The sequence below is a fragment of the Eriocheir sinensis genome, chromosome 30, assembly GCF_024679095.1.
Source record: "Eriocheir sinensis breed Jianghai 21 chromosome 30, ASM2467909v1, whole genome shotgun sequence".
Classification (NCBI taxonomy): domain Eukaryota; kingdom Metazoa; phylum Arthropoda; class Malacostraca; order Decapoda; family Varunidae; genus Eriocheir; species Eriocheir sinensis.
This window is the reverse complement of record NC_066538.1, coordinates 7,761,113-7,782,425: the sequence shown is the minus strand read 5'-3', so window position 1 is coordinate 7,782,425 and position 21,313 is coordinate 7,761,113. Positions and strand designations below refer to the sequence as shown.

Genomic DNA, 21,313 nt, shown 5'->3' with positions numbered 1-21,313 from the left:
TTTGTACTTTGTACTTTTTCACTCTTCACGCTACAAACTAACTCGCGAACAAAAAACAATTTTAAAACAATTTAAGCCCAGCGATGCTTTACGGATATCGGCAGGAGTTATTTTCCGAACAGAGTCGTCCGCCACTGGAGCAGCCTTCCTGCAGGAGTGGTTAGTGCGGAAGCAATCAACTCCTTTAAAAATCGCATTAACCCGCACTTTACTGTTTCGGGAGTGAACTGAACATATCCACGTGGCCTGCTTGTCCATGTTTCCTTCTCCTCCTCCTCCTCCTCCTCCTCCTCCTCCTCCTCCTCCTCCTTCTCCTCTTCCTTTAAAAATATGACTGATTTAATTTGAAAAACAAGGTATTATTTATTCATTAAGGAGAAAAGTAAAAAAAATATATAAAAAAAATCTGAAAAAAAACATGTTAAGTGAAATGTAAAACAATGAGGTTTTATTTTGTGATAAAAAAAATATAAATGACACGAAACAAACTGAAATATAAACGAAACATTCTAATCCTTGGAAGCTTCATTTCCTTCGCTTCTGCATCAATTTCATAATGTAGAAATGGACACAAGGTGACGGCAAGTTTTCCGTAAGATTGAAGAGTAGATACAAATGAAGTAAATAAGACTGCAGATGAGAAAAAAAACTAAATATGATTGTAGAGTTGAAAGATAAAGAAGGAAATTAAACTGGAGTTAAAAAAAATTTGGTTACGATTGTATATAAAACTGTATTGTACAAAAAAAAAATAGAAAAATTATAGTGTAGAAAAAGAATGCAAAGAGTAGATAAAATAGAGAAAACAAATATGAAGAAATTAGTTAATGTTGTAGAATATGAACAAAGTACGAGAGAGGGAAATTTATACAACTAATAAAACGAGAATGAAAAAAATGAAATAAAGTTGGTAAAAAAGAATTGTAGCAGATACCTTACTGGCGCCAACCATTGTAAGTCAAGTAATTGTTATGGAGGAGAAGGAGACGAAGAGGGAATAGAAAGAGAGAACAAGGAAAAAGGGAGTGAGGGAATGTGAGGGAAATGGAGAGAAGGAAAAAGGGAGTGAGGGAGTGAGAGGGAATGGGGAGAGAAAAGGAAAAAGGGAGTGAAGGAGTGTAAGGGAAATGGAGAGAAGGAAAAAGGGAGTGAGGGAGTGTGAGGGAAATGGAGAGAAGGAAAAAGGGAGTGAGGGAGTGTGAGGGAAATGGAAAGAGAGAAGGAATAAGGGAGTGAGGGAATGTAAGGGAAATGGAGAGAAGGAAAAAGGGAGTGAGGGAGTGTGAGGGAAATGGAGAGAAGGAAAAAGGGAGTGAGGGAGTGAGAGGGAATGGAGAGAGAAAAGGAAAAAGGGAGTGAGGGAGTGTAAGGGAAATGGAGAGAAGGAAAAAGGGAGTGAGGGAGTGTGAGGGAAATGGAGAGAAGGAAAAAGGGAGTGAGGGAGTGTGAGGGAATGGAGAGAGAAAAGGAAAAAGGGAGTGAGGGAGTGTGAGGGAAATGAAAATAGAGAAGGAAAAAGGGAGTGAGGGAGTGTGAGGGAAACGGAAAGAGAGAAGGAATAAGGGAGTGAGGGAGTGTGAGGGAAATGAAAATAGAGAAGGAAAAAGGGAGTGAGGGAGTGTGAGGGAAATGGAGAGAAGGAAAAAGGGAGTGAGGGAGTGAGAGGGAAATGGAGAGAAGGAAAAAGGGAGTGAGGGAGTGAGAGGGAAATGGAGAGAAGGAAAAAGGGAGTGAGGGAGTGTGAGGGAAATGGAGAGAAGGAAAAAGGGAGTGAGGGAGTGTAAGGGAAATGGAGAGAAGGAAAAAGGGAGTGAGGGAGTGTAAGGGAAATGGAGAGAAGGAAAAAGGGAGTGAGGGAGTGTGAGGGAAATGGAGAGAAGGAAAAAGGGAGTGAGGGAGTGAGAGGGAATCGGAGTGAGAGAAGGAATAAGGGAGTGAGGGAGTGTAAGGGAAATGGAGAGAAGGAAAAAGGGAGTGAGGGAGTGTGAGGGAAATGGAGAGAGAGAAGGAAAAAGGGAGTGAGGGAGTGTGAGGGAAATGGAGAGAGAGAAGGAAAAAGGGAGTGAGGGAGTGTGAGGGAAATGAAAATAGAGAAGGAAAAAGGGAGTGAGGGAGTGTGAGGGAAACGGAAAGAGAGAAGGAATAAGGGAGTGAGGGAGTGGAGGAAATGAAAATAGAGAAGGAAAGGGAGGAGGGAGTGGAGGAAACGGAAAGAGAAGGAATAAGGAGTGAGGGAGTGAGGGAATGGAGAGAGAAGGAAAAAGGGAGTGAGGGAGTGAGGGAAACGGAAAGAGAGAAGGAATAAGGGAGTGAGGGAGTGTGAGGGAAATGGAGAGAGAGAAGGAAAAAGGGAGTGAGGGAGTGTGAGGGAAACGGAAAGAGAGAAGGAATAAGGGAGTGAGGGAGTGTGAGGGAAATGGAGAGAGAGAAGGAAAAAGGGAGTGAGGGAGTGTGAGGGAAACGGAAAGAGAGAAGGAATAAGGGAGTGAGGGAGGTGAGGAACGGAAGAGAGAAGGAATAAGGGAGTGAGGGAGTGTGAGGGAAACGGAAAGAGAGAAGGAATAAGGGAGTGAGGGAGTGTGAGGGAATGGAAAGAGAGAAGAAAAAAGGGAGCGAGGGAGTGTGAGGGAAATGGAGAGAGAGAAGGAAAAAGGTAGTGAGGGAGTGTGAGGGAAATGAAAATAGAGAAGGAAAAAGGGAGTGAGGGAGTGGAGGAAACGGAAAGAGAGAAGGAATAAGGAGTGAGGGAGTGTCAGGAATGAAAATAGAGAAGGAAAAGGGAGTGAGGGGAGTGGAGGAAACGGAAGAGAGAAGGAATAAGGAGGAGGGAGGTGAGGGAAATGGAGAGAGAAAGAAGGAAATAGGGAGTGAGGGAGTGGAGGAAATGAAAATAGAGAAGGAAAAGGGAGCAGGAGTGTGAGGGAAATGAAAATTGATAAGGATAAATGGAGTGAGGGAGTGTGAGGGAAATGAAAATAGAGAAGGAAAATGGGAGTGAGGGAGTGTTAGGGAAATGAAAATAGAGAAGGAAAAAGGGAGAGAGGGAGTGAGATGTAAATGAAAATAGAGAAGGAAAAGGAGTGAGGGAGGTGAGGGAAACGGAAGAGAGAAGGAATAAGGAGGAGTGAGGGAATGGAAAGAGAGAAGGAAAAAGGGAGTGAGGGAGTGTGAGGGAAATGAAAATAGAGAAGGAAAAAGGGAGTGAGGGAGTGTGAGGGAAACGGAAAGAGAGAAGGAATAAGGGAGTGAGGGAGTGTGAGGGAAACGGAAAGAGAGAAGGAAAATGGGAGTGAGGGAGTGTGAGGGAAATGAAAATAGAGAAGGAATAAGGGAGTGAGGGAGTGGAGGGAATGTAAATAGAGAAGGAAAAAGGGAGTGAGGGAGTGTGAGGGAAACGGAAAGAGAGAAGGAATAAGGGAGTGAGGGAGTGTGAGGGAAACGGAAAGAGAGAAGGAATAAGGGAGTGAGGGAGTGTGAGGGAAATGAAAATAGAGAAGGAAAAAGGGAGTGAGGGAGTGTGAGGGAAATGAAAATAGAGAAGGAAAAAGGGAGTGAGGGAGTGTGAGGGAAATGAAAATAGAGAAGGAAAAAGGGAGTGAGGGAGTGTGAGGGAAACGGAAAGAGAGAAGGAATATGGGAGTGAGGGAGTGTGAGGGAATGGAAAGACAGAAGAAAAAAGGGAGTGAGGGAGTGTGAGGGAATGAGAAAAAGCAAAAAAAAGTAATATTAAAAGGAAAAGAAATTGATAGGTTTGAATAAAAAAAAAGTGAAACAGAGAAGTATGAATAACAGGAATAAACAGTTGAGAGAAAACAAGGTAAAATTAATAGAAAACAAAAAAATAAAAGGAATGAATAATTGTGAAACAGGAAAATAAAAAAAAATAGGAATAAAAGAATTGAAATCAGAATTACTAAAAACACGAACGAAAACCAATGAAAAAATAGAAATAAATAGAACCAACCATAACAAAACAACGAAAAAACACCGCAACAAGAGAAAATAATGAAAAAAAAGGAAAATCAAAAGAAACCGAAATAATAAAATAAAATTGGAATAAAATGAAGCACGAAAGAAAATGGTATGTGTAAATTATCCCTTACTGTTTATTAACGACATTTATTTATATTTCTACGCCACTGGTAATAACTTAAGGAGGGGGGGAGGGAGGGAAAGAGAGAGGGAGAGGGAGAGAGACGGAGGGAGAGGAAGAGAGACGGAGGGAGAGGAAGACAGAGATGGAGGGAGAGGAAGAGAGAGAGAGAGAGGGAGGGAAGGAGGAAGGGAAGAATGATGGAGAGGAAATGGAGAGAAAAAAAAAACCCAGGATATTGAGTATTTGTTTACTTCTTTGTTTGTTTGTTTGTTTTTACACCGGGTGGTCTTGGTGGTCCATGTGTGACTCTCTCTCTCTCTCTCTCTCTCTCTCTCTCTCTCTCATTAGTCAGTTTTCCCTCATCTCTCCTCTTCCTTTTATCTCACGAGTCTCCTCCTCCTCCTCCTCCTCCTCCTCCTCTTCCTCCTCTTCCTCCTCCTCCTCCTCCTCCCCAATCACCTGTCCCGCATCTGTCCCCTAATTACAGGTTACCTTCCTTCCCCTTCCCTCCCCTCCCTCCCTCCCCCCTCCCTCTCCATTTTTTTCCTTCCCTCAACACCTAATTTACCTCCATTTTGCTATAAAGATTAAATAGTGATGTTTTTTTTTTTTTCTTCAATACTACTTTTGTTTTGTCTTATTTTTTTGTTGATTTTGTTTTCAAGCTTTTTTTGGCTATGGTATTTTTTTTACTTTTGTTTATTTGATCAGATTTTTTTTATTTCTTGTTATTTTTGCCCTTTTATAATTTCGTTTTTTCTTTCCATGCTTCTTTCTCTCCATTTTTATTTCTTCAGTCCTTTCTCTCCTTTCTTTTTTTTCCATTTCTTCCTCTCCTTTTCAATCATCTACTTGCTCGTCTATCTTCATTTTTTTCTGATTTTCTTTCGCAGATTTCTTTATAACTCGTATTTATCCAATTTCCCCTTTCCTTTATTTTCCTTATTAAATGTTCTCTTTCCTGATTAATTTTATTCTCCGGTGAAAATTTTGCATATAATTATTTCAAATGTGATGATTTTTTTTTCTTCCTTTTTTCTATCTCCCCCTCCCTCCTACACGAGAGAGAGAGAGAGAGAGAGAGAGAGAGAGAGAGAGAGAGAGAGAGAGAGAGAGAGAGAGAGAGAGAGAGAGAGAGAGAGAGAGAGAAGGAAAGAAGGAAAGAAAGATAGACAAGTAGATAGATAGAAAAAGAAAAGAAAGAAGGAAAGAAAGGAAGAAAATAAAGAAAATGAAAGAAGGAAAGAAAGTAAAGAAAAAGAAAGAAAAACAAAAAAGATTGAAAGAATAAGTAAAGGGCGGAAGAGGAAATGAAAACAAAAACAAAAAACAAACATACACAAAAACAAAAAGAATTAACGATACAAAAGACAAACGTGGATGATAAATAACAGCAAAAAAAAAAAGACAAGGGGAGAACAATTATTAATAAGTATGACAGTGAACACCCGCCAGTCATTAGAGGCATTTAAGGTGAGGGACGCGGTACGACAGTGTTGCCAGCTCCACGCGACGCTGCCAGACGTACGACTTGGCGGAGGAAGAGGGGAAAAGAAAGAGGAAGAGGAGGATAAAATAGAAAAAGTAGGGGGAGGAGGAGAATGAAATTGGAGGAGGAGAAAGACACAGTAGGAAGAGGAGGAGAAAAAAATAGAGAAGTAGAAGAATATAATAAGAGAAGAGGATAAAATCAGATAAAAACAATAAAATAAAATAAAGAGGAGGAGGAGAACGATAGAGTAAAAAGGGGAAGAGAAAAAGAAGGAGGAAGAAATAGATGAGCGAAAGAAGGATAAGGATAAAATATGAGACAAGAGTAAGAAAATAAATGAAAGAGCAGAAGGAGAAGGAAATTAAATAGAAAGAGAAGGAGGAGAGAGACACTTAAGGAAGGGGAGTAGAAGAACATATTAAGGAAAGGAGGAGGAGATGGAGAAAGGAGGAGAAGATGGAGAAAGGATGGATATCAAATTGTTAGAATCGGTACAGAGAAGAATGACTAAGATGATTCAGGGGTTAAGAAACTTGCCATACGAGGAAAGACTAAAACAATTAAACTTGCATTCTCTAGAAAGGCGAAGGGTGCGAGGTGACTTGATAGAGGTTTATAAATGGATGAAGGGCTTTAATAAGGGGATATTAATAAGGTTCTGATGGTAAGAGAACCGGGTAGGACACGTAGTAACGGGTTTAAACTAGATAGATTCAGATTCAACAAGGACATAGGCAAAAATTGGTTTACTAACAGGGTGGTGGATGACTGGAACAGGCTTAGCAGTCATGTGGTGAGCGCCAATATAATTGTCACATTCAAAAAAAGATTAGATAAATTCATGGACAGTGATATTAGGTGGGGTAAGATTCACAGGAGCTTAGGTTCAAAGGAGCTGCCTTGTACAGGCCTACCTGCCTCTTGCAGACTCCTACGTTTGTTCTTAAGGAAGAGGATATAATAGGAAATAAGAATAAGAAAATAAACTATAGGAGGAGGAGGAGGAGCAGCAGGAAAAAGAGAAGTAGAAAGATAAAAGAGAAGAGAGGAGGAGGAACATGAAACAGGAGATGAGAAAATAAGAAAAGACAGAAAACTAGGCTGATAATGGTGAGTATGAAGCGGAGAAAGAGGAATAAGGGAGAGAGGAGAAGAGACAAAACGAGGAGAAAGAATAGAGAGGAACGGAGAAAGAGGAGGACGAAGGACAAGACAAGGAAAGAGAACAAGAAGGAGGAAAAAAACAGGAGTCATGAGGAGGAGGAGAGACAAAACGAGGAGAAAGAATAGAGAGGAATAGAGAGAGATAGGAGGGCGAAGGACAAGACAGGGAAAGAGAACAAGGAGGAGGAAAAAAACTGGTCATGAAGAGGAGAAGGACGAGGAGCTAGAAGAAGGGAGCAAAATGGAGAAATAGAGAGAAGAAGGAATAGGAGAAAGAAGAGAATAGATGATAAGCGAAGGAAGAAGGGAGAGAAATTGAGGAGGAGGAAGAGAAAAGGGTAAAAGATCAGGAAGAAGAAAAAGTGGTAGAGCTGGAGTAATTAAACTAGGAGGAGGAAAGGGTAAGAAGAAAAGGAGGAGGAGGAGGAGGAGGGGAGGAGGAGGAGGAGGGAAGAGGAAGTCCTTGAGAAGCTAATTCGGTCTCATTCTATTACTTTACCTTTCTCTCTCTCTCTCTCTCTCTCCCGTTATTTTTTTCTTTCAACTTAAATTTCCTTAGTATAATGTTGCTACTACTACTACTACTACTACTACTACTACTACTACTACTAATAATAATAATAATAATAATAATAATAATAATAATAATAATAAAAGAACAAGAAAAAAAGATAAAAAGGAAAAATAAGAAGAAAAACAGACGAAGAAGAAGAAGAAGAAAAAGAAGATGATGACGATAATGAAGAAAAAACGATGATGATGATGATAAAAAGAACAAGAAAAAGAAAACAAAAAAGAGAAAAAAGAAAGAAAACAAAATAATAATTGCGTTGCTAAAAATACACACACACACACACACACACACACACACACACACACACACACACACACACACACACACGCACAAAAAAAACTCAATATCCCTTCCCGTGTACACATAACTTACATGTACGTGTCTAAACGCACATGACTTGAAACATAAGTGTATTACATGTGTACGTTTTGTCCCCCTTCCCCCTTACACATCCCCTCCCCCCCCCCACTCTTCCCCTTATCACGCCCCCTTCCCCCCTTTAGATTTTACTCCCCTCCCCTCTCTCCACTCCCTTCCTCCTCTCCTCCCCGTCCCCCTTCCTATCTCTCCCTTTCTTCCCCTTCCTCCCTTCTCTTTCCTTCTCTCCTCATCTCCTTCTTCCTTCATTATCATTCCTCCCTATTTCCTTCCTATCACCTTCCTCTCCTCCTCCTTTTCTCCATTTTCCTTCTCCTCCTCCTCCTCCTCCTCCTCCTCCTCTTCCTCCTCCTCCCCCTCACCCCACCTGTCCCGCCTCATCACAGCCAGGTAACCCCATGGCGTGTGTGTGTGTGTGTGTGTGTGTGTGTGTGTGTGTGTGTGTGTGTGTATAAAATCATTATCTTTAGTGTGTATTAAAGTAAAATTAGATCTCTCTCTCTCTCTCTCTCTCTCACCATGGGGTCTGTGTGGTCTGATTTTCTATGTAATTCTATGTAATTCTCACTCTCTCGTATCGTGTTTTAAGAGATAATACCAGTCAACATAACAGATAATAATAATAATAATAATAATAATAATAATAATAATAATAATAATAATAATAATAATGACAAAGAAGAAAACAAAGAAAACAAAAATCATGTCCGCCATTTTGTACACACGTAAACTCCAATTTTACTCCCTCCCCTTCCCTCCTCCCATTCCTCCCCTTCCTTCTTCCTCCTTCGATTTCCTTCCCTCTTTCGACATTTTATTCTTTCTCTCTACCTCTCTTCTCCTATTCCCTTCCTTCTTCCCTCTTCTTCCTCATTTTCTTCTTCCTTTCCTTCTTATTCATTTCGCATTCCCTTCCTCTCTTCCTCCTTTCGGCCATTCCCTTCTCTCCACCTTTTCTTTTTCATTCACCTCCTCTTTTCCTCTTCTCTTTTTGCTCCTTCCTCCATTATTTCCATGCTTCCTAACCTCTTTTTCTCTCTTCTCTTTCTTCTTAACTTTTTTTTCCTACTTTCCCTTTCCTTCTTCCTCTTTCTTCCCTCCTTCTTTACTCTCTTTCTTTCCCTCCCTTCTTTCTCTTTCTTCCTTCACTTCTTCCTTTTTCTTCCTCTCCCTTCTTTACTCTCTCGCTCTCTCTTTCCTTCCCTTCCCTTCTTTCTCTTTCTTCCTCTGCCCTTCTCTCCTGACCCTTTCGTCTTCCATTCCCTTCCCTTCTGTTCCTTCCTTCGGTTTCTTTCCTATCTATTTCCTACCTTCCGCTTCCCTCCCCTCTTCCCTCCTCCTCCTCCTCCTCCTCCTCTCTCTTCCTCTCACTCCCCTCCTCCTCCCCTCCAATTCTCTTTTCCTCTCCAACTCATCCTTCCTCGCTGGGGGTGAAAAGGGGGGAGGGGGCAGGGTGATGGGGAAGGGGGGGGAGGGGGGAGGGGGCAGGGTGATGGGGAAGGGGGGAAGGGGGTGATGGGGGGTAATATTATAGATGTAATCGTACTACATTTTTCTTTGTATATATATTTTTTTATTTGTTTGTTTATTGTTTGTTTATTGCTTGGTCTAGACACTTGTATATCTGCGTGTGTGTGTGTGTGTGTGTGTGTGTGTGTGTGTGTGTGTGTGGCCTCGTCAACACGGCGCCAAAAAAAACAGGGTCACACACACACACACACACACACACACACACACACACACACACACACACACACACACACACACACACACACACACACACACACACACACACACACATTCAAACTGCGACGTCAAAATGAAAGATAAGAGAAGAGGAGAGAAAGTGAAGAGATAAGAAAGAGTTGAAAATAATAATAATAATAATAATAATAATAATAATAATAATAATAATAATAATAAGAAGAAGAAGAAGAAGAAGAAGAAGAAGAAGAAGAAGAAGAAGAAGAAGAAGAAGAAGAAGAAGAAGAAGAAGAAGAAGAAGAAGAAGAAGAAGAAGAAGAAGAAGAAGAAGAAGAAGAAGAAGAAGAAGAAGAAGAAGAAGAAGAAGAAGAAGAAGAGCAACAACAACAACAACAACAACAACTATGATCAGGCAACACAAAAAAACGTGAAAAATAAAGAAAATATGAACTACGAAAACAAAAACAAAGAAAAATACCAATTAAAAGGAAAAAAATAAAATAAAAATGACAAACTTCCACAGTACGTTAAAATGAATAAACAAATAAACAAACAAACAAATAAACCATAATCAAGTATCCCAATTAAAAACAAATCAATACCAACACTCGAATCATAATAATAAATAGCCGCGTATCAATAGGAAAATAATTTAATATGGACAACAAAATTATACGAAACACTAACAGTCAAAATAGAACTGCTTTATGAACGAACCGCGGCCAATTATTTAAGACTTCACCCAATAATACGGGAGAGAGAGGGAAGGGGTAGGAAAGGGTAGGAAGGAAGAAGGAAGAGAAAGAAGGTGAACGATAAATGAGAAACAAGTGTATTAAATGGAGGTAAAGGAAAAGGAGAAGGAGGAAAACAGGAGGAAAGAAAAGAACAGAAAAAAAGTAAAGAAAGAGGAAAGCGACAGAGAGAAAGAAATGAAGACAAGGTGAGAGAGAGAGAGAGAGAGAGAGAGAGAGAGAGAGAGAGAGAGAGAGAGAGAGAGAGAGAGAGAGAGAGATTATGTCTTTTAACTGTCGATCGTTTCTCTTCGTCATTATTTCGTTCCATTAATTTTCAAGTGGTGAGTGATGACTTAAACACTCAAAAAAATAAATATAATGAATGAAATAATACTGACTAAAATACATAATAAATCAAGTAAGGCAAAGAAGATAAGTGGTGTTGATAATGATTTATTTTCCGGTGGTACTTAACTTTTTATTTTTTATTTTCCTATTCACTTTTCTTTCATTCCCCCTTTCATTATTTATTTTCTTCTTTTTTTTTTTCTCAACTTTCTTTTTTTCCAATTCTCTTCTTTCTTTATTTCCTTCTTTCTTAGCTATTTTTATTTTATTTTCCCATGCACCTTTTCTCTCATTTTTCCTTCCTCTCTTAACTATATTTTTAACATTTTCCCATTCACTTCTTTCTCTCATTTATCCTTTCTTATTTTTTTTAACTATATACTCTTTATTTTCCCATTCACTTTTTTCTATCTTTTTCCTTTCTTTTATTTCCTTCTCTCATTTTTCTTTCTTTAGTAGTATCATCAACAGGAAAATTAATACCAGGAAAACACACACTAAACACCACACTCACCTGCAAACACTCATCTCTTTAACAGGTACACAGGTAAGAGAGCCAGGTAGGACACGTAGTAGTAGTAGTAGTAGTAGTAGTAGTAAAAGGTTCAAGATATATCCAGATTCAACAAGAACACATGGAAGAATTGGTTTAACAGAATGATGGATGAGTGGCACAGGCTCGGCAGTCATGAGGTGAGTGCCAATACGATAGAAAAAGGAGAGAGAATGTTAGATAAGTTTATGGATGGGGAGGGTAAGTGGTGATTGGGTGGGTTAGGTGGGGTTGAGTGGTAATAGATAGGGTTAGGGGATGAGAGGTGAGGTTAGGTGGGGTTAGGTTTACAGGGTTGAGTGCCAATATGATAGAAAGAAGAGAAGGTTAGATAAGTTCATTGATAGGGAGGGTAAGTGGTGATAGGGTGGGTTAGGTGGGGTTGAGTGGCAATAGGTAGGGTTAGGTGAGGTTAGGTTAGGTTTACATGGGTGAGTGCCAATATGATAGAAGAGAGAAGGTTAGATAAGTTCATTGATTGGGAGGGTAAGTGGTGATAGGGTGGGTTAGGTGGGGCTGAATGGTAATAGGTAGGGTTAGGTGGTGAGAGGTGAGGTTAGGTTAGGTTTACATGGGTGAGTGCCCATATGATAGAAAAAAGAGAGAAGGTTAGATAAGGTCATGGATAGGGAGGATAGGTGGTGATAGGGTGGGTTAGGTGGGGTTGAGTGGCAATAGGTAGGGTTAGGTGGTGAGAAGTGAGGTTAGGTTGAGTTAGGTTTACAGGGGTGAGTGCCAATATGATTGAAAAAAAGAGAGAAGGTTAGATAAGGTCATGGATAGGATGGGTAGGTGGTGATAGGGTGGGTTAGGTGGGGTTGAATGGTAATAGGTAGGGTTAGATGGTTAGAAGTGAGGTTAGGGGGGGTTAGGTTTACAGGAGCTGCCTTATATAGACTAAATGACCTCTTGCAGACTCCTTACGTTCTTACCTTCTTACGTTCTTATGTATTCTTATTCTTATAGCCATACGTATCTTACCAAACCTAATGTATCTTGTATTTTTACGTATTCTGATTCTTGTTTTTTATATATTCTTATTTTTAACTTATTCTTATGTTTCTTGAAGCTGAGACAATGAATTTTTTTTTATTACAGTAAAGGAAACAGCTCAAGGGCAAAAAAAAAAAAAACAATAATGAAAAAAAGCCCGCAAATCACTGCTCCTATAAAGAGTTGAGAGGAGTGGCCAAAAGAGAGAGGGATTAAAACAACGGATACCTTAACGAGGGGCTCCGATGACACACTGACGTTCCCTCGGAGTTTCTGGGAGTGAATGAGAGATGGCGCTGAAGGTGTGTGTCTCAGCTGGACGCAAGACACTGCAATTGCTTCTGCTTGTAACGAGTCTTCGGTCTTCATCGGCTGTGGGTAGGTGAGAAGGTTAGCATGAAGATCTTAACATTGCCTCAAAAGATTCACGGGAAATAAATGTAGAAAAGGGAAGCAGGTCGGTAAATGGATCCCAACATTGCCTCAGAAGATTCGCGGGAAATAAATGTAGAAAGGGAAGCAGGTCGGTAAATGGATCCCAACATTGCCTCAGAAGATTCACGGGAAATAAATGTAGAAAGGGAAGCAGGTCGGTAAATGGATCCCAACATTGCCTCAGAAGATTCACGGGAAATACATGTAGAAAAGGGAAGCAGGTCGGTAAATGGATCCCAACATTGCCTCAGAAGATTCACGGGAAATACATGTAGAAAAGGGAAGCAAGTCGGTAAATGGATCCCAACATTGCCTCAGAAGATTCACGGGAAATAAATGTAGAAAGGGAAGCAGGTCGGTAAATAGATCCCAACATTGCCTCAGAAGATTCATGGGAAATATACGTAGGTCGGCAAATAGACCCCAACATTGCCTCAAAAGATTAACAGATAAATACACGTAAAAAAATTATGTTTCAGACAAGTAAATAAAACATACGAAAGCCTTAGTAAGCCAGATGAGAAGATGATGTGCTTATATTATTTAAAAATCACAAATGACGTAAATAAAGGTGGTTTTGAAACCTGAATATTGACAAGTAACATGCAGGTCGGTAAAAAGGTCCCGACATTGCCTCAAAAGATTTACGTAAAATAAATGTAAATAGTTTAGAGTTCCAGACAGGTAAACTGAAAAAATGGAAGCCTTGATGAGTCGACAGGTGAGAAAAAAATTGTCAACAGGTGAAAAATAGGATTAGAAAGGTGGAAAAAATGGGAAGTTAAATTATTTGATCACACATCACCTAAATAATAATAATAAAAGAAAGAAAACAGCACGTGGACAATTTTACATGTCGAAACTTATATAAATGAGTCCTGAATTAGTAGAGGGAGATTATGAGAAATACTTGATACCAGCCATTTCAACACAGTCTAAAAACATTAACAGCAAAAAAAGTATAAAAGCTTTCAGACATGTAAATTGCAGGACAGAAGCCTGTGTGGGTTAACTGGTGAAACAAAATTGTGAACTTAATTATTTGAAAGTGACGAATGACCTAAATAATAATAATAAATCGAAACTTAAATATTAACAGGCATACCATTTCGCAGGTCAATAATTATACAAATGAAACCTTAACTAGTAGAAGCAGATTAAAAGAAATACTTGAAAACAAACTATCACAACATTGGCTCAAAAAGTTCACAGAAAATAAATATAAGGAGTTCCAGACAGGTAAATTGTACAGGTGAAAACAATAGATGAGTATAAATAAAACATAGCTGAACTTCTGACACTCATCCGACAAACAGGAAAAAAAAGAAGCCCTCCAAACGGGTACAACAGAAATGATAAAAATAAAAAAAATAAATAAAAAATAGCAGGAAAAAATAGTTGCCCCTTTTCAGAACACACCTACACAACAGACCCTTCTCAAGCCGCCGGGTAACAGCAGCGGCAGGTTGTAGGATTTTGTAATACATTTGTTTAGTCGGAAAGTTTCGTTTAGTCGGCGCAACATCTGTGGTCATAGTTGTTTAGTCGGCAAAAATAACCTCAAGACTCGCTAAGAAAACTGAACTTACGAGAATATGAGAGAAAATAATGCTCTCTAACATATGAATAATGAGAAAAAAAGCTAAATAGAATGTAAATATATAGTGGAATGATACGTGTGAATGAAATTAAATGACTTGAAAAAACTTATATGGACCGGTAAAATGATAACCTAGACGAATAATGAAGAGATAATCAAGCAGAAAAAAAAACAGATCATAAAATACATTAAATACGGACATTTAAAGCTCATTAAGAATATAAGAAGAAAAATGACTGGGCGGAACTATGGAATTAGAGAACACCTCAGGACACCTCTCCTCCCGAAATTGACCCTTCTTGCGGCCACCTCTTTGGATTCTTTTTAGGAGCAGCGAGTAGCGGGCTTTTTTTATTATTATTTTCTTTTTGTGTGTGTGCCCTTGAGCTGTCTCCTTTGTTGTAAAAAAAAAAAAACTAATACAAAGAAAAATAAGTATATGATAAAATAATAAAATAATAAGTTTTAGTAGGAATAAAAAGATAAAAATAAACAAAGGCAAAAAAAACAATAATACAACTTAGTTACCGTCCACAGAAGCAGTAAAACAACCGTCAAAACAAACTGTGACTTCAATTAATCTTATGTTTCCTTTTTTCTTTAATTATTTTCTTTACTTGAATAATAAACCTTAAAGAACTTATTGATTTTACTTGTTTTTTCTTCTTTCTTTAAACTTTTTTGCTATAACATAAATGGTCATAATTAGATTTTTTTAATGATATTATTTTCTTTCCCTCATATTTAATCACACTTTTAGAACTGTTTTTTTCATACTAATTATTTTTATTACTTTTCTTTATATGTAGAAACAGTATTTGGGTTTGTTTGTTTTTCTCTAAGTTTTCTTTATATTAAACATGTAAGTTTTTCGTATCTTTTTACGTTTACTTCTCATTATACTTATCGACAATTTGAATCTTTCTTTTTCTTTCATACTCATATATACTTGTCTCACTTTTCTTTATACCTAACAACATTTTCTATGATAAATGAGGCAGCTTAAAAAATGCCGGCTGCTTGGACTGGTTAATTTGTTTACATACTTACATAATTTTCTTTTTCTTCTCTTAATATTCAACGACAACACTTCCATCTACGTTTATCCCTACTAATCTTTCCTTTTGAAGCGGCAACACTAATTTGATCTTTTTTTTCCTTTTTAACATTTTTCTTTACATGTAGCGATAATATTCACTTTGATCTTTGTTCATTTCTTCTTTATTTCTTTTTAATCTTTCCTTCTTACGCAGCAACACTAGTTTGATCTTTATTATTTTTTCGTTTTAACATTTTTCTTTACATGTAGCGATAATATTTTGATCTTTATTTATTTCTTCTTTATTTCTTTTTAATCTTTCCTTTTTACACAGCAACACTAGTTTGAGCTTTTTTTTCAGTTTTAACATTTTTTCTTTACATGTAGCAATAATATTTTGTTCTTTGCTTATTTCTTCTTTATTATTATTTTGTTATATATACGCAGCAACACTGATCAATTTTTCCCTGTTTAACTTTTTTCTGTATATATCGTGATGATTTTCTTATATGTTTGTCTTTTCCTTGTTTACCTTTAATTTACTCATTCATTAAGCTCAGCACCTGGACATGATCCCCCCCATTCGTTAACTCCTCCGCTACTCACCTGAGCGTCCTTACCTGTGCGCTGATTGCAGGTAATGAAGCGCGTACAGGTGAGACGGGGATGAAGGGTGGCGGCGATGTTTGGTGATGACTTGGTAACACTCATCATCACAACCACCTTCATCACCATCACCAACATCTGCTTCAACATCACCAACATCTATTTCACTATCATTAGCATCACTATCATCATCACCATTATCATCATTATCGCCTATTTTTCAGCATCATCACCGCTATCATCTTCACCAACATCTTATACACTATCATCAATGGCATGGTAATATCAACGGTAATATCTTTATAATTCTTTAAAACACCACTACTATCATCACAATCATCATCTCCATCATCACCGTCACATCACTACCTCTTCATCACATCGCAACCCTGAAACACCACTATCGTCACCACCACCACCACCACCATTACTACACCACTATCACCACTAACAACACCTTCAAGGCAGACACCAGAACACCATTACCACTGCCCTTACATTGGGGAGGAGGTGGCTGAGTGGTAGGCGTGCCAGCGTGGTGATCAGGAGACTCGCGTTCATATCCCGCCCGCCGCCACAAGCCGACCATTTTCAGTCATCGCCCAGGGACAGAAGGCAACCCACATGCTGTCCTTAAGACCGCCTCTCAACCCGGGCTTTGGTTCAAGAAGTGGCGGATACAGCAATATTTAGTAGCGGACTTTTTGTTGTTTCTTAGCGGGCTTTCTTTTTGTATGTTCGTTTTTTGCCTGAGCTGCCTCCGTTGTAGTAAAAAAAGGAAGAATATTATGCAGTCCTTCAGCTATAATTCTACTCCTGATGATATGCATAAAAAAATCATTACTTCCGAAAATTATTAAGCCCTTGGCTGCGAATTTCCTACCGGAAGACCTCACCAAGCTACAGGAATGGAACAAAAAGTGGCTGCTACAATTCAATGAAGAAAAATGTAAAGTCCTGCACCTTGGGAGGGGATATCCAGCATACCAATACCACATGGGAAACACTCCACTATCCACCACAGAGGCAGAGAAAGACCTGGGACTGTATGTGTTACCAGGCTACCAGTGAAGGCGAAATCCGTGCCAATCGCAGGGGACGGGTTAAAAGACCAACATCTGTTTCATCATTACAAACCCTCGGACCAAAAAAATATTAGTGACCAACATTTTTTCGACCTTCATTACGATGGAAGAAAGCTATGAAAGTGCAATGTAACTCTCCAGTCAGCTCCGGGGAGGGGGGGGGGACAGCGTGAGCCAAGCAAGCAAGAATGGCGCCACTATAAAACACTTCCCCGCGCCACTGACGGGTTGAACAGGTGCCACGAATCCAACCCAGTAAATAAAATAAAGCTACAGTCACTACCATCACCACCAATAAATAAAACTCCTGTCACCACCACCACCATTACCACCGCCATCACCACCACTTTCATCACCGCCAGCGACAACACAATGATAGAGACGTGAAGTGCTTGAGAGAAGACGTAAACAAAACATCACCTTCGCCACCACCATCACCACCATCATCATCACCATCATCATCATCACCACTACCACCACCGTCACCACCACAATCACCATCACCACCATTTTCACCACCACCACAATCATCACCATCACCACTATCATAACCACTACCTTCATCACCACCACCATCATCACCACCATAAGCATCACTACGACAGTTCCGACAAATGCATTAGAACAAGAATAATATTGGTAAAGAGCTATGTAAATAAAAAGGGAAGGAAGAAAGTAAGATATGAAGAAGAGCAAGTAAAAAAGCAAAGTTACAAACGGCTAAATTAAATAGAAGCAAAAGAAGAAAAAAAAAACCTAATGAAAAGCTGCGTAAACAGAGCTCATATATATACATAAAAAACTGAAGACTGAAAGAGATTAGAAGTAAAGAATTGCTGAGCTAAATAAATTCTGCTAGGTAAAAACGAAGGCTGAGTAATAAATAAATAATAAAAATCTAGATTATATAACGAATGAAAGCGTCAAGTAAAACGGAACAAATCGCCCATCACAAACACACACACAAAAAAAAATAGATGAAGAAATAACTAAAAAATAAATATGACAAAAATAGATGAACCAACATACAACAAAATAGATGAATAGCTAAATATTTTAAATGATAAAAATAGATAAACGAACAAATACCAAAAACAACAGATAGATGATAGATAGACGAAAACAATAGATGAGTAAATAAAAAAAAGTAAAAAGTTATAAAAATAGACAAACACATACAACAAAAAAAAAACAAATAGATGAATGTAAAAAAGATTAACCAACACATACAAAAAAAAAAATAGATGAATAAATGACAAAAATAAAATGAAAAAAATAGATCAACCAACACATACAAAAAAATAAATAAATAGATGAATAAATTACAAAAAAAGAAGAAAATAGATAAATCAGCAAATAAAAAAAAAAACATTGAACAGATGAGTAAATAACTAAAAGATAAATAAAAAATAATATAAAATAGATGAAAACAAAACAGATAAGAGAAAAAAAAGTAAACAATTCGGGTAACCAAAAAATAGCTACTAATAATTCATATAAAATAAATAATAGATAACAAAAAGGTGATAAAGTACTACATCGATAAGTATGCGAAGGAACAAATAAAATAAAATAAATTATATAATTACCCGCGGGCACAAAACAAAAATGGAAAAAAACCCATCACTAATAACTCGTACAAAATGAATAAAAGATAACGAAGAGGTAAAAAAAGTACTACATCGATAAATATACAAATGAATAAATAAAATAAAGAAAACCTAAATAACTACCCACGGGCACAAAAAAACAAAAATGGAAAAAAAGGAAAGAAAAAACACAAACTAACAAATAAAATAAAGAAAACCTAAATAACTACCCACGGGCACAAAAAAACAAAAAAGGAAAAAAAGGAAAGAAAAAAATACAAACTAACAAATAAAATAAAGAAAACCAAAATAAGTATCCACGGGCACAAAAACAATAAATGGAAATAAAGAAAAGAAAAAATACAAACGAACAAATAAAAAAAAAATCAATAATTACCCACGTGCAAAAAATACAAAAATGAAAAATAATAAAACCAAACAAAAAAACATACTAATCTACATTTTCCAACGACCTTTTCCCGACAATAACACGGGACAACAAGTACTTCCGATCATTACTGTAGTTTTAGCGATATTCACACATTTAAAAGCGAGCCGTGAACAATCGTAATTTTCTTTAGTCGCAATTTTCCATTAAAAAAAAAAAAATGCACTCCTGATTGTTTTAAGGGTGTTGAAACTATGCATGAACTCTTCCCCTCGCAGCAAACTCTTTCAAAACGGGGATGATGATGACGCCTATGGATCTGGATTTGATATTTGGTTTCGTTTTTTAACTTCTTTCCTTTCATAGTTTTCTCCCTTCCCTCCCTTTCTGTTTTAGTGATCCACCTTTCCCTTCCTTCTTTCCTTTTCCTAGTCATTCCCTCCTTTTATTTATTTTTATTTTTTATTTTTTATTTTTTATTTTTTATTTTTTTACTTTTCATATTGTTCCTTCTTTCTTTAGTAACCACCTTTCCCTTCCTTCTTCCCTTTTCCTTGTCATTCCCTTCTTTCATTCTTATTTTTATATTTCGCTTTTTTAACTTCTTTCCTATTGTTTTCTTTACCCTCCCTCCCTTCTTTAGTGACCTCCCTTTTCCTTCCTTCTTTCCTTTTCATTCCCTCCTTTCATTCTTTTTTTTATATTTCGCTTTTTTAACTTCTTTCCTTTTCCTCTTCCCTCCCTTCCATCTTTAGTAATCTCTCTTTCCCTTCTTTGTTTCCCTTGTTTTTCTAGTCTTCCCCTTTTTTCCTTCTCTCGTGAATTTTTCTTTTTTTTGTAATTTCTTTCCTTTCATAGTGTTCTTCCTTCCCTTCCTTCCGTCTTTAGTAATCTCCCTTTCCCTTCCTTCTTTCCTTTTCCATGTCATTTTCTCCTTTCATTGTTTCCTTTTTTTATATTTCGCTTTTTTAACTTTTCCTATTGTCCTCTACTCTTCCTCCCTTCTTTCTTTAGTGACCTTTTCCCTTCCTTCTTTCCTTTTCCTTGTCATTCCCTCCTTTCATTCTTTTTTTATTTCGCTTTTTTTACTTTTCCTATTTTTCTCTCTACCCTCCCTCCCTTCTTTAGTGACCTTCCTTTCCCTTCCTTCTTTCCTTTACTTTTCCTTGTCATCCCCTCCTTTCCTTCTCTTCTCATGTATTTTCTATTTCGTTTTTTTCTTTCCTTTCATATTGTCCTCCGTTCCCTCCCTTCCTTCTATGCTAACTCCCCTTTTCCTCCCTCCTTTTCTTTTCCTTGACATCCCTACATTTCCTTCTCCTCTCGTGTATTTTCTTTTATATATTGAGTTTTTTTCTTCTCCATCATATTTTCCTCCTTTCCTTTTTAGTAACCTCCCTTTTCCTCCCTTCTTTCCTTTTCCTTGTCATCTTCTCCTATCCTTCTCATGTATTTGTTTATTTCGCTTTTTTTTTACTTCTTTCGTATTGTTTTCCCTTCCCTCCCTTCCTTCCTTCTTAAGTAACTCCTATTTCCCTTCCTTCTTTTCTTTCCCTTGTCATCGCCTCTTCTCCTTCTCCGCTCTCATGTATTTCTCAGTCTGCCCACTACTCCTAGCAGCAGCGAGTAGTGAATAGTTTTACCTTTATATGTAGTTCTTAATCTGCCTTTTTTTTCTTTATAGTGGTAGCGAATGGCAAATATATCTCTCCTATTTTCACGCTCTTCTTGATCTGCCTTAATTTTCTTCATAATAATTACGTGCGAGTTTTCTTTATCACGTTTTCATGTATGTAATCCTTCGTCGGCTGCCTTTTGCCTTACAACACAGTCGAAATAACAACAGAGATATGTAAAAAGTAAATTGATTAAACTAAAATGAAGATATATTGTGTAAAAAACGGAATAACAGAAAATATAACCTAATAGTAACGGTTTGATTTGCATTTTTAAGACATTTAGAAATATGTTTCTGAAGCGAGAGTTTTACGAACTGTTATTCCCTTATTGCTGTGTCCTTGGCTGAGACCTTTGCTTCAGTTAAAAAGGCGGCGGCCGAGTTATTAGCGTGCGTGCGGGCGTGGTGTGCCCGGGGACCTACGTTCGAGTCCCACCGATGCACGCTGACAATTCTCAACCATCGCCGAGTGGCGGAATGTTGCCCAGATCTTCAATCAACCCTAACTTCAGCGACTTCGATCAAAAGAAGCACCGGGGTCAGCATGGCCCAAGCAAGAGTCATACATCACGGCAGCCACTATAAATAAAATTCGCCTGCGCCACTAACGAGCTTCGGCCGTCCAAGAGACCCCTCAAGAAAGCCAACCGGCGCCATAGGCAGCACCTAAAAAAAATAATAATAATGGGGCGGCGGTGGCTGAGTGGTCCATGTAAGGGCGCGTTGTCCTGGAGGACCCGGGTTCAAGTCCTGCCCGTCGCCACAAGCTGATAATTTTCAGTCATCGTCGAGTGGCCTAAGACTGCCCACATGTTGTCCTGCTGACCGCCTATCAACCCGGACTCTAGCGAAAC

General features: G+C 38.2%; 1 long non-coding RNA gene across 5 annotated transcripts in view; it reads right to left on the bottom strand.

Moving 5' to 3' along the window:
* The window catches only part of LOC127005539 (uncharacterized), a 231,861-nt gene that overhangs the window by 77,009 nt on the left and 133,539 nt on the right, over positions 1-21,313 (bottom strand). For all 5 annotated transcript variants that reach the window (XR_007758671.1, XR_007758670.1, XR_007758673.1 and 2 more), the window contains one exon: positions 12,268-12,411. This is a non-coding gene — a long non-coding RNA (uncharacterized LOC127005539). The remainder of the gene's footprint in view (positions 1-12,267; positions 12,412-21,313) is intronic.